General features: G+C 46.6%; 1 long non-coding RNA gene across 1 annotated transcript; it reads right to left on the reverse strand.

The window, feature by feature from the left end:
- Positions 1 to 2,145: 2,145 nt before the first annotated feature.
- Positions 2,146 to 11,159, reverse strand: LOC125947294 (uncharacterized). The gene is made up of 2 exons (XR_007468165.1): positions 10,761 to 11,159; positions 2,146 to 2,277 (listed from the first exon to the last, which is right to left on the reverse strand). It is a non-coding gene; the product is annotated as an uncharacterized LOC125947294 (long non-coding RNA).
- Between the last annotated feature and the right edge of the window lie 1,285 nt (positions 11,160 to 12,444).

A 12,444-nucleotide genomic window follows, 5' to 3' on the forward strand; every position in this document is an offset into this window, starting at 1 on the left:
ATAGACGGAAGCAACGGGCGAGGACGTCGCTAGGCCTAACCCGTCACCTCTCCCGGTCACGTCAGCAACAGCGACCGGGTCAAACAGGCTCCGAAGATGAGCGGGTGAACGAACCGACGTCAGTGCAACAAGGTTCATGCGACGGTCGGCGAAAAGACAACCACATGGAGAAAGATCCTCTATATGACCTAATTTTAGGTAATGTATCCGGAGTGAGGGTAGTAGAGGACCCAAGGTGGCAAGGCGAACCTCCTCAACCTAGCGGACCTAGGAACTGCGCTGGCAGTAAGGAGAGTAAAGCGCAAGAGGCCAACACGCCTACGGTAGTGAAGCAACTTGGCTTATCAATTGAAGAGCTGGGGAGACAGCAGAGAGAGGATCAAACACTTAGGTACGCGAGGCGAAGAATCGGGGGAAGACCTGTGAGAGAAGGAAACAGGTCAGGAGTTTCTTATGAATTAAAAGATGGCCTGATATATAGGACGTTTTGGAGCGAGGGCGAATGCAGGAGGCAAGTGATGCTGCCCATGCAACATAGACGAAGCCTTTTGGAAAAGGGACAGGTGAATGGCCATAGAAACAAAAAACAGCTGGCAACAACACTAACGGAAATGGTATTTTGGCCAGGAATATACCGGGATATACAAAGTTTTGTGAGACGGTGCTATAAACCCAATGAAAGGCCAGGTAGTGGTTTAGTACTGTGAACAATGTATAGTCTCTTTGGTGAGTGGGTTCACAACTTAATAACATTGCGAACAATTGAGGGCAGTGTACTCTGTGGTGTGAACAATGAACTCGTGAGTGTTGTGAACAGTGCAAATAGTGAAACGTGCGCGACAGTGCAGTGAAGTGTGGTGATAAATGGTATGCGACGATGAAGCACAGAGAAGCACACAAATCACAAGAGTCAAGTTCACCACCAAAAAAGAAGATGGACAGTAGGCAGTTTTTTGAGAAAAAACTCTTAAAAGGGGACCCATGTCATATGTAAGAGGCCGCCTGCGGCCCGAAAAAGAAGAAGAACACGTGAAGCACAGTGTTCGGAATGGCACGAGCTCTCGAGGCGCGTGAGCCGAGGCGTGATCGGGGGATGAACGGCGCTGTCGGGGGATTATCGACGTGGCTCCGGGCAAGGAAGGTCGTATCGCCAGCTCCGCTCTGGCGACGGGAGACTTGGGGGTCTGGTTGAGTCCGTGACGTTGGCCGTCCAAGGTGTGGCCGTCGACCTCGGCAAGTTCGAGCGAGGCTCCTGGACTGGCTGCAGCCTCTCACGGCAGGACCGGGCACCCCAGAGAGAACCCCCCTTCTGCGGCAGACCGGCACGTTCGATTCTCCTCGGGATGCCACGTCGGCACTCACGGAGAAGTTGCGACGCATCCCGACGCTAGGCCTACCCAGGTGGCCCCTGTCAACGCCGTGTCACTTCACCGACACGCAAACGTATTTCTGGTTCCTGCGTAGTGTGCCTGTGATCAGTGCATTAGTCTTTCAAACATGCTATTTAACCTTAAGAAGTCCTACAAGAAAGTATTAAAAATTGATAAGGCGTAAATTGGCTTATTACGGACCAATGTAGCCCAAAGAAAGCCAATTTAGTAACGCATGCTGGCAAGTCCTTATGAAAGTTGGTCCAATAATTCCCGCCTTGTTGAATGGACGAGCTAATATTGTTTACTGAATGTGTAATGCGGGCCAGCGTTGGATCTCTATCAGAATGGTACAGCCTATATTCGCGCCACACTGTTAATCTTAGGCCATCATTCGGCCAGGAATTAGAATGGCCCAGCCCATATTGGAACCACGCTGTTAACCTTAGGCCATCACTCGGCCAGGAAGTGACAATACGTATCGAACGTTGGTCCGAGCCGACGTGCCGCCTGGGTACCTATTCTACTGTTTGTCGGTATACTATTGTATCGGAGACCACTGTTGAAATTTGTATTGTTTATTGAATTGATGAATTTTGGCTGTGACTTCATTAGTCTTGCAGTCTTAAGTGCCTTTAAACACTAGAGTATGCCAATCGGCACTTCTGATGGCTCACTGCATAAATATGCGCTCATCATTCCATCTAAAACTTCAGGTAATGGTATGTGTGTGATGTGGAAATCACATTTATAACATCTGAAAGCAATATGAGCAGAGATAAAACTTTATTGCAAAGTTCACTACTACAGCACATTACCCAATTGCTGCAAGGGGTACCAGTGCACTGCTTTCAGTCTTTCTTCCATAACCTCCTTTGACACGGTGTCGTCCGCGTTGTGAAAACAGCTGCACAAACAAATGAATCATTATTGCCATAAGACAGACAACTAAGTACAATACTTGTTGCGTTGATTAATACACTGAGAAATGTTGAAGAATTGAGCAACATGTGGTGAAAGGAGTACAAGTAATATTTATGACTGTTTTGAAGCAGGCTTTGTGGCTGGCGAAGGGTCAATTAGAAGCAAATGCATATTTTCACGTTATTGTAGGCCAGGCACACCAAGCTGTTTTCATTACACAGATTCCTATTGAATAGCAGCAATAATCCCAACATAGCTAGGCGTTACTGCGTACCTGCTTGGTTAATTAATAATAGTACACACCGTAAGTATGCACACAATGAAAATTCACATATCCCCCACCCTCCCACACAATGACCGCACTTGCAACTCAGCACTCCAACCGGTGGCCTGGTTTTCACTTCGACTGAAAATAATGGCCAGCTGCGGATGCCAGTCGCAGTACCAGCACTGGAGCTATCTAGTGCTAGATGCACAAAGCTAGTATTTTTCAGGTTTTTTTTGTCAGTCTGGACAGGTCACGCCACGCATGCAGGGAGTGATCAGACTGCTAGCGTGCCACATGAGGTCATAAGCAAGCTACAGCACCCGCTTCAAGCTCAAAGCATTTCAACATGCTTTGTAGAATGGCAGTCGTTCATTGAGCAGGCACTTCAGCGTCAACAAAGTACACATCTGCCGTTAGAAACGGCTGCACGAAAAGCTGAATGCTACCAGCAAGGCAAACAGGAATTTCCGCTGACCGAAGACTGATGTTTACCTGCAAGTTCAAGTAGCAGTGCTTTATAGCTCAGAAGCCTGAGGATACACAGCTGTGCTGTGTAAATTTAAATGATACAGAAGGAGGCTAGCCGACTTACAAGGAAGCAGGGCATTCCAACTACAAACTTCAACGCAAGCAGCGATTGGATGATGTGCTTCATGTGGCGGCATGGGCTTCATGAGAACATGTCAGCAACTGCCTTCTACATACAAAGAATCACAGGCTTTCACTTTTTGTGATCATTCCCTGACACCAGGAGGCCAGTTTAAAAGGCTGCCAGTGAAACTGTTGGGTGCATTGGTCCTAGAGGCACAGAGCATGATTTTTGATGACACTGTCATCAAAAGCTTCAAGAGAACTGGCATCTGAAGCTCAACTGACACCACTGAGTACCACCTACTATGGGATGACACTACTCAAGTTTAAGAAACTGGAGGGCCAGCCAGAAGTGCAGATTTTCAAACTCAAATTCTTAGTTGGAATGTGTGTTTTCAAGGTTCGAGAATAAGACTTGGCTATTCTTGCAAGTTACACCTATGTTTGATTCTTTGGTAGCTGGATTTTCGACACAATCTTAGTGTGCCGCAGATTAGGCTGAACTAAGTGGCTGTGGAAATTTACTTAATATTTTACCCTTCATATGAACGTACCCTCCAACTTTGTGTCATTTTCCTGAGTGTTTAAAATAGAAGTAAACAAACGAATAAAAAATGCCTAGTGCGCATGCTAGTTCCACAAGAAGTATGCTGCAAAGTATCAGCAGGACAAATTGGGCTATGTGAGTGAGGGCTGCACTTGCCTCAAGGCAGCCGGGGCTAAGGCTCTTCAACAAGAGCGTCTGTGGTTGGACAATAGGTGCCCAGAGAGCACGCATGAAATCTCTTTCAAGATGTGAACCCTCACAAGAAGCTGAGCACCAGGCCATGGGATATCTCTACCCATCAGAAACAAACGGAGCGTTTCTGGCGGTATGGGGATTTGAACTCAGTACCTCCCACATACGAGGCGGATGCTCTACTGCTATACCACTACTGCGGTAGATTTATTCAGTTGAAATGGTTGGTCATGAGGATCTGACACCGCTTTAGCATCGAAGAGAACCGAAAATTGGGCAAGCTGTTATGTATTTATGGTTGAAAGGTTGAAAGCGGCGTGGACAAACGCAGACAAAGGAGTGCTTGCATTCTCTTCATTTCTCTGCCCCTCAGTCTGCATTTGTTTTTTAACTACTTTCAACATTCTAATCGCTTTAGCTTTACCCATGACAGTCTTGTTTTCATTGTCGACCTATTACAGCACCTTGCATTGCGTATATAGCACACCATGAGTAACAAGGGAATGCCAATGTTGCTATAAGTAATTGCCATGTACTTAACAACAGAAAAATTTATGCGGGCGGAATGGAATAAGATGAGCGTCTGCAGCTCCAACAGTATCCCATATTAATATTATTAAGCCCTTGTCTTCAAGGAGCCTACTGGATAATTAATAGGATAGGAACGTTTCTTTGTGCATGTTGAGGGCTTTACTAAATGCATTAGGAGCAAGTTTGAATCGTTTTGATGCTACAGCACCAAGTAATTCAAAAAAAGTTTCTCACTATTAGGCGACAATGGGAAAGAAGCATTGTTGCTAATATTCTGTAACAGTGACGCACGCTGTTTGCTGCCGTATGCATGAGGAGACAGTTCTCTTTCTTCTTGCGTTTTAGTTTCGCAAGTTTGAATTTGACTGTAGCACGCTGATGCCTACAAGATGAAGAGAAGACACAATAAAGCATGCTCAGAGTCAGTTACTTTAGCGAGCCCGGCTCAGATACTGATCGAGATGTATGAAGTACTAAATGTACTACGTATGTACTAAATGTACTACCACATGCTTCTACTACTAGCGCTTAACTATGTACTAAGCTAAAGAAACAGAAAGATACTAAAGAACTCTTCCCCGATACCCAACAACAAACAGCGTGCTTATGTCTGCATCACTGATGCAGAATGTAACCAACACTTTCAATTGTGTTGCCTCAAAAATGAACTTTTTTGAGAACTACCCAATGCTGCGTCCCCAAAAGAGCCACGAAAAAAGCAACCTCCTACCACAGTGGCTAGTAAGGCTGCAGCTAAGCCCCTAACGCATACAATAAAAATCATGCAAGTTATCAATTGGCTAGATTGCTTCTTTAAGGTAAGGGCCATGCAGCGCAAAATACAGGATGCCATTGACCCATGGACGAAAGCCGTATCCCCTGCCGCGATGAGTCTTACAGGTGCTACAAATGACATCGCAAGCGATTATAATACTGACACTGCCATCCTAGACGTGCTGTTCTGCGTAAGTAGCTGAAGGTCTTCCTGCAACAACTTGGCAGTCAAAACAATGCCATCACTGTGGAAGACAAATTGGCATCAGATCTATCACCAAACTTGTCAAATGGCTGAATATGGTCTCAAAACAAGCACTGGCGTTGCAGTTTTGAGGCAAACCAATGAATGCACACAGCTTGAGAAGCAGCAGAAAGTTCGAAAAACTGTGAATTGGTAAACTTGATTTAGGGTATCAAGGTAAGAATATGACACCGACACTCAAGGCAGGCAGATGGATTTGTTTTGTTCCCATGTGAAAGAGCGAGCCCGAAGCACATGACAACATTAAATGCTCAACCAATTCTCTTGCCCCAGATGCTGCTGGACGCAGTGCCGTGGCAAATAAAGACCTGAAGTACCTTCAGAAAACCAACTTGCTTGGCTGGTTTTGCTTTCTCGTTTTTTGATCTGTTATGTACTCCTTCCGAGTCATCATTAGAGGCACATCTGCTTTTTAAGTCTTGTTTTTTTAGGTTATTATTTGCTGGGCCAGCGCACATGCTTCCACCTACCTTTTCAGATCTTTATAGGCAAGTGTCATGCTGTGCGATAATCTGGATTGTCTCTTATCACCTCTGGTATACTAGGTCGTACCAATCTGTCATGGTACATGACTATGATGTGGTTGTATTAGGGGGTCCTGGTGACTCAGATATTTGGTTGTTTTATCATTAATGCGATGCCCCATAATGGTCTTGTTCTGTACTTATAAATATCACATTTCTTCAGAAAAAAATTAAATTATGGGGGTTTTACGTGCCAAAACCAGTTCTGATTATGAGGCACGCCGTAGTGGGGGACTCCGGAAATTTGGACCACCTGGGGTTCTTTAACGTGCACCTAAATCTAAGTACACGGGTGTTTTCGCATTTCGCCCCCATCGAAACGCGGCCGCCGTGGCCGGGATTCGATCCCGCGACCTCGTGCTCAGCAGCCCAACACCATAGCCACTGAGCAACCACGGCGGGTTCACATTTCTTCAGTAAACTGCAGTTGAAAGTAAGCGCCGATCCTGTGTTTACGCAAATCTATCTCTGCTCTACCATTTTCTAGTGATTATGCTCCGAGTAATGCGCTTAGATAGCACAAATGGTTTCCAGCAGAACGTATGGACACGGACAGAAAGGGACACACGCTGGACTAGCAACTGAATGTTTATTCTTGGTTTCCCACACCTTTTATAGCACACGACAGCCAATGCTTCTTCCTTTTGTCATGCCGGTTATCCGTCTTTCAGAGCGAAATGTCGTCTTTGCGCAAGTAGTTTTTTTCTTTTTGTGTTAGTAGTATCGATGGTGTACTGATGCATGATTGCCCGCTTCATGTCAATGGTCATGGCTTCTAAAATTTCGCGCGTCTGCTTCTCTTTACTTTTTTCTAAAACCTGTATGTCGTAAAGTTGTACGGTGCAATGGTGCTGGCGATGATGAAAAGCGAGATGCCCAGCAGAGATTCCTTCTAAACATGCTGCATGCTCTCTTGTCCTGTCATTGACACACCTGCCTGTTTGTCCTATATATCTTCGGCCACATGATAAAGTATATCATATATCACCCCTGTCTTGCAGGTAGTGTACTTCTTCTGGTGGTTGATTGTGCACTGCTTATTTTGCTCGCCATTGTTGACTCGTGCACACATTGAGTATGCCTTGTTTGGTGCTGGAACATGCAACCGTGACGCCTTCCTTTCCGGCTATCTTCTTTAGCTTATGGGTTAGGCCATGTATATAAGGCACAACTGCGACCTTCTTCCTTTTCTGTTGGATCTTTTCTTTTTCTTGAGGCTTGCTGTTCAGGAGTTTCATCTTCTTTAGCAACCCTTCGTCGACAGCTGTAGGCAGGCCTTTCAGATAGCCAGCGTTGTTGAGCCTGGTTACCTGGTGCATGAAGCTTTCTTCCATGAGGTGATGACACGACTTCTTTAGGGTGGCTTGTAGCACTGTGGTAACGATGGCTCATTTTACATTCTTAGAATGGTCGGAATCGTATGGCAGGAACCTGTTGCAAGAGCGGCTCTCGTACTTCCAGCATGTGGGCTGCGTTTTGAAGGTGATGGCCAAATCAAGAAACCAAATTTTTTTTCTTTCTGGCATTTCAAAGGTGAAGTTTAAATCCGGACATGCTTCATGGAAAGTATTCAGGACACCTTCCCTGCACTTGGTTAAATGTGTTTCACCTGCTGTTTTGCATAACACGAGGAAATCATGCACATAGCGAAATATTGTTAGAACGTGGTTGTCTGTTAAAACATCCTCAATTCTTCCACCAACTGCTGCGAGGAACAGGTCACACAAGTACGGTGCGACTCGTGAGCCGATGCACACTCCACTTCTTTGAATGTAGTGCTGTTCTGCAACACAAATGACAGTGGGATTAAGAAAGGAGGACAAAAGCTCGAAGAAGGTGTCCAAGGAAACGCCAGCACTATTCTGGAATGGTACAATGCCTTTGTCACATGTAAGAGGCCGCCGATGGCGCGAAAAAGAAGAGGAGCACGCGATGCCTGCTGTTCGGAACGGCGCGAGCGCGCGAGGCGCACGAACCGAGGCATAGTCGAGGGATGAACGGCGCTGTCCGTTGAGGTTCAACGTGGCACCGGGTCAGGAAGGTCGCATCGCCAGCTCCGCTCTGGCGACGGGAGACTTGGGGGTCTGGTTGAGTCCGTGACGCTGGCCGTCCAAGGTGTGGCCGTTGACCTCGGCAAGTTCGGGCGATGCTCCTGGACGGGCTGCAGCTTCTCACGGCAGGACCAGGCACCCCAGAGAGGATCCCCCTTCTGCGACAGACCGGCACGTTCGATTCTCCACGGGACGCCACGTCGGCACTCACGAAGAGATTGCGACGCATCCCGACGCTAGGCCTAGGCAGGTGGGCCTAAGCAACGCCAAGCGCCATCGCTGACGAGCTGACGAGCTCATCACCGACGAGCTGACGAGCTCACCGCCGACAAAAGAGACAATGCGAGGCATCGGCACCTACGGCATCCTCAACGCTTCGGACGAGCTCGACACGGACGCGACGAGAACTTCAAGACGACGATCTGTAAGAGACGATCCCGTTTCCGAATTACGACGCAGTTAGGCCGGGGCCAAGGTGGCCAGATTTTGGCGAGAAAAGCTAAGACTGACCGAGAGATTTTAAGGCGGAGCTAGGCTCCGGAAATGAGATAGTTGTTTTCTAGTAGGGTTGTATTTAGTTAGAGATTTGGATGTTCTTTTAAGTAAGCTTTTTCGCTGAGTTATGTTTAGTTTGGCGTGCCCTCAGTTTTGAGTTTTAGTTTCAGTGTTCTGTGTTGCGTGCTTCTACCTCTCCTGTATATATTAAATCTTCGTTTGCCGTGCCGCCAGTCGTCTCTCTCCTCCATCGAGAGTAGCGCATGCTCGCAACTCTCCGCACTCCCAAGTAAAGGTGACAGCCTTTCTCCTCGATTGTTGCTCGTAGCACTGCCAGCATACCTGAATGGGGAATGGAGTAGTACATATCTTGTATGCCTACACAAAAAGCTGCCGAGAGCGCCGAACCATGAGTATGAAGGTAGTTTATAACGGCCTCCGAGTTTTCGATCCTCTATGGGTCCTGGACGTCGAGCCGTGACAACTGCATTGCCAGATGCGTGGAAACTTGTGCTTGCCACGTGTTCCTTTCCGACACAATGACCCTGAAGGGAATGTTTTCTTTATGGGTCTTCGCGGTAAAAAATGCAGAAAGAGCAGTACCTTTCGAGTTCCTGACTTGCGTGCTTAGGTGGTCCAGGTTCGCATGGCTTAGAGTATGCAGTACATTCTTGCCTTAGTTGACTGTCGTTCTTCCACTGGGACAAAGTTTTTTTCCAAGGCCTCGCTGGCTTTCCTGCTGTAGATGCCGCCTTCGACTACGACGAACCCTCCCTCTTTGTCAGCGAGGCACAGTTTTAGGCCTTTGTCTTTAGGTTCGCACACGGTAGATGTGAAGTTGATTCCCTGTCGTCCAGGGTTCCTTAACTTTTTAACGCAGTCAACACCTTCCACGATAATCCTCGGAGCGCTTTCTTCGCTGGCTTTGCTCGCGATCTTTCGAACAAGTGTTACCTTGCCTACGTTGCTCAGTCTTGGTTGGCTTGCATACTTGGGACCACGTTCCAATATGTGCTTCGTAGGGGATGATACGTTGACGTTTCGGAGCGTTTAAAGCGGTGTCCTTATGGAAGAAGTCTTTTCAGGCCTGGAAAGGCGCAGCTTCAGGGCAGGAAGGAATGTGGTAGTCCATAGTAAGTTCCGTCGCGTAACTAGCGAACCGCATTTGTTGAAGTAAGACATCAGCAACGGGGCATCTCACTCGCAGATAGTCCTTAAGTAGACGAATTTGTCTCCATAATTCCGACTTCGGAATCTTCGCTATTCGCTTGGCATGTACTTCCGAAGGGAGTATTACTCCGAATAACTTAATGACTTCATCGGGGATGACGTGTTTCTTGATGCTCCGAGACAACATTCTCGCTCTACAGTGAGCAGTGGCAGCAGTGGCACTACTTCTTAGCAGTTCCTTCACTGTTAAGAATGACTGTTGGCAAATTTTACGCATAGCAGCTATATCCACTAGAGAAGAAAAAAAAAACTCATGATGCAAACAGCTGCAGCCTTGCTGTGGAAACACTTGTATAGCCTTTCATATGAAAGTACCGCACAGTTGAGGCCACCTAAAAATACTAACAAACAAGCTGCGCTGGACAGCTCTCTAGCTAGTGGCTAGTAAGGATAGCGGCATCAGTAACAGCACCACCAATAGTAATAACGAAAGTTGATAATCAATACTTGTATTTAGTAATGTCACCTGGGTGATTTGGAGGTCCGCCAGCATGATAAAGCCCACTAATATAAACGAAGTTTAAAATTCTGCTAGACGAATCGCCTAGTAGCCAGCCAGGTACACTCTGTCTCTGCAATGAATATTACAAGATGCCGCGCACACCACAGTGAAATAAATGCAAATGATATAGCTACATCTATCTCCAAAATGACAACGCTGAATTCAACCGCATAAAATAATACAAGATATTTCATAGCGTGTAGCATAGCATGACTCGAGACAAGAACGATCGATCGACTAACGCGGACCTTCAATCAAATTAATTGCTCCGTCAACCTCTGTGCTAGTAGATCATTCGTACTTGGAATTGGTTTGACAGGGTCCGATGGACATACGCCACGAACCACAAGGCAAACATAACAGTAATAGGGACTGTAGACGAAACTGAATGAGCGGATTCGCCCACTTGTGTTTTATGAGGTATCACAACACACACTGCTTCAAAATTACGCAAATACCATAGAACAAGAGGGGGGGGGGGGGTAATTGTACGTACCTTTGTAAAAGTTACGACTGCAAGTGACAATCGCCAGGCGTGCATTCTCCTCAGAAAAGGTCTTCTTGGGCGCCGCCGTGTACGTACGTGGCAGCTCCATCAGCAGTGATGCGGTTTGTGTAGTTTCACGATGAGCACTGGCATATAATCATCACTGCACTGCGACAACGCGCAACCCCGGTAGTCAAACGTTGAACCGTGCGCGCGACACATCCAAACAAAGCGATCGCCGAGGGCCGCGCCGGTGAAGGCGCCCGCTGCTTCCCTTTACTTACAATCGCGTTAAACTGCGTTGACGAGGACTCGTTCCCATTGCGTTCACGAATAACACACATACCGCGGAGAACATGGCCTTAGCGCGGATGCACGAACGAAAATTACACACGAAAACAGGCCTATGAATATGCCCTCGGTATCGGACAGCTGGCGGCCACGTGCTGCCGGCGCAGCAAGCTTACCAGTGTTGCCAAGCGATTCACAGCATTGGCCATTCCACGTTTGGTTTCGGTTTGGATTTCACTGAATGTGTCAAAACTCTAGCTTGGTGGTAATTTTTGGAAGTATTTCATTTAATGGGGCTTGAATAAAGTATCTAGATTGACTGATGTAGCAAACGTTTTTGCTTGTGCTTGTGCGGTAGCTAATATAACGAATAGGAATTCGTGCAGCAGGTTTCCTAACTCAGGCGTTAATATTCCCAGGCTGCTTTACATAGGCCGCTATATATTATTGCAAAAGTTATGTGCATGTTCTTTCTCAAAAAGGAGACATATTCATCGGGTGTGGTTGTGAGCCAATGTGCAAAACAATGAGTTCATTGTGTGTTTTTCTGCGGTAAAATTCACTTCAACCCGTTACTACCCGCTCGGCGCAAGCACATTCATTTCGATCTAGATGCTTTGCCTATATAGCTGCAGTGCAAAGCATCGCATTTGTTACGTGCTGTAGCTACATCTCGTAAATTAGGCCGTGCTGTCCGGTAGGCCCGGTGCTAATAACCCATACTAGACCACAGTAGCGCACCCATGATCTCTGCCGGGGGGGGGGGGTACATATTTTTGTGTTGTGGGGGGGGAAGCAAGCACTTTGCATAATATGTAATTTCCTTGCTTCAGCCAGAGGAATCCAACAGCAACTCAAATGCCTAATAATTATAATAATGACACTAAGGATGAGAACAATGCTGATTTCTTCAGCGTTTTACTCAAAGTAATTTAAGAGTGAATGAGTAAATGGAAGACAGCGATAGAGTGTCTTTGTTAATCAGGAAAATTCGACCTCAAGCCATCTCCTGAATAGTAATGACAATGTGAACACAGCGCTGAAGGTACACGTTGGACTAGTGGGGCTGGAAGCGTGAGGAGGGGAGGGGGTTTAACTCGGCCTCAGGGGGTTTACCTACAATTTAGGTATACTTATAAATCCTTATATGACAATATAAGGCACTTACTTGCAACCATATATGGCAGTAGGTCTATTTGTACCCTTATGTGGGGAAAGGACACAATATTTTTTTATATATTTTTTACGTGTACTCCGAAACATGTGGACTCAGTAGAAGTGCCTACCGAAGTGAAGAAGACGAGCTGAGGGCAGGTGGCACGGGAGCTGGAAGAAAAAAGAACAAAAAACGAAGAAAAAGAAGTGCTACGTGGCGAACGTGCGGAGGAGCTCGAGCGGCGAA

Source organism: Dermacentor silvarum, chromosome 7, assembly GCF_013339745.2.
Source record: "Dermacentor silvarum isolate Dsil-2018 chromosome 7, BIME_Dsil_1.4, whole genome shotgun sequence".
Classification (NCBI taxonomy): Eukaryota; Metazoa; Arthropoda; class Arachnida; order Ixodida; family Ixodidae; genus Dermacentor; species Dermacentor silvarum.